The sequence below is a fragment of the Myotis davidii genome, unplaced genomic scaffold (assembly GCF_000327345.1).
Source record: "Myotis davidii unplaced genomic scaffold, ASM32734v1 scaffold1905, whole genome shotgun sequence".
Taxonomy (NCBI): domain Eukaryota; kingdom Metazoa; phylum Chordata; class Mammalia; order Chiroptera; family Vespertilionidae; genus Myotis; species Myotis davidii.
Window position 1 is genome coordinate 201,429 of NW_006296282.1, and position 1,703 is coordinate 203,131.

A 1,703-nucleotide genomic window follows, 5' to 3' on the forward strand; every position below is an offset into this window, starting at 1 on the left:
TTGTCTCTTTACACCCCCTACTGGGGATGTGCCCACAACCAAGGTACATGCCCTTGACTGGAATCGAACCTGGGACCCTTCAGTCCACAGGCTGACGCTCTATCCACTGAGCCAAACCGGTTAGAGCAATATACTTTTTTGTTTTGTTTTGTTACTTCCTTTGCTACTTTTTTGTTTTATATTCCATATATGAGTGAAATCATACTGTTTTTGTCCTTTTATGTCTCAGGATTATACAGTGGAGAAAGAAAAGTCTTTTCAATAGATGGTGTTATGATAACTGGACAGCCAAATGCAAAAGTATGAAACTAAACCACTACCTTACACAATACACAAAAAATGAACTCAAACGACTTAAAGACTTGAATGTAAGATCTAAAACAATAAAATGCATGGAAGGAAACATAGGTCCTAAGAACTGGACACCAGTCTCAGTAGTATTTTTGTAATTTTGACTCAAAAGGCAAGAGAAACAAACAAATGAGTCTATTTGGTTTTAGAGCTTCTCCCATGTCTCCTATTTATTATTTTTTAAATTTTATTTTTTTAAATATATTTTTATTGATTTTTACAGAGAGGAAGGGAGAAGGATAGAGAGCCAGAAACATCGATGAGAGAGAAACATCGATCAGCTGCCTCCTGCACACCTCCCATTGGGGATGTGCCCGCAACCTAGGTATTTGCTAGTAGAAGTATGTACCCAAATATTATATGATACATATTTCTACTAAAAAAGTATTCACTGTTTACCTGAAATTGCAATTTAATTGAGCACTCAGTATTTTTATCTGCAACTGTATTGAAATGTCCCATCTCTCTCCTGCACCAGGGTCTTCCCACATGTTCTTGCTTCCTGATATGTTATTTCCTCACTTTCCTGCTTACAAAGATGTTATAAGAAATAAATGAGGCAAGATTTGTATCACAGTACTTAGCACAAAGAAAATAGTCAAGAAATACTATAGTAATAATTAAAACTATTTCTGGTTTATCTTTTATATTATATTAATTGTGCTGGCATCAATGATTTGCCATTTAAAATAAGTTATTTTCTTTATAAGAGAGCTGGTAAATAGCAATATACATACATAACATTTTCCTCACCAAATATTTTTACACACATGATTTCCGCTTCATCTTCATAGTAATAGTGTAATGTAAAGTCGGGGAGGAAAAAAAAATCCCTCTATCCTTTTAAGTTCTTCTGGCTGGTCTAAAAATTAAATTGATAAGAGACAGATCAGCAGGAGACGACAAACAAAAGTTTAATAACTGTATACCTCCTGTATACATGGGAGTGACCCAGGAAAATGGAGTAACTCGCTAAAATGGCTCAAGCCATCTTCAGCTGAAGACAGAAGATGTTCGGTGGTGGGAGTCAGTTATGGGAAGTTACCAGGAAAAGCAAAGTTAACAAGGGTAAGGTTCTTATGTAGATTTAAGTCCTTGCCCTCTGCATTAATAACATTTTCTAGAGATAAGGTGAACCCCCTCCCTCTTCCTCGTTGCGGGTTCCAAGAGACATATGAAAACATGCTCCAAGTCATTAATCATCCAAGAGATGCAAATCAAAATAACAATGAGGTATCATCTCACACCTGGATAGAGAGTTAGAAACATCGATGAGAGAGAAACATTGATAAGTTGTCTCTTTACACCCCCTACTGGGGATGTGCCCACAACCAAGGTACATGCCCTTGACT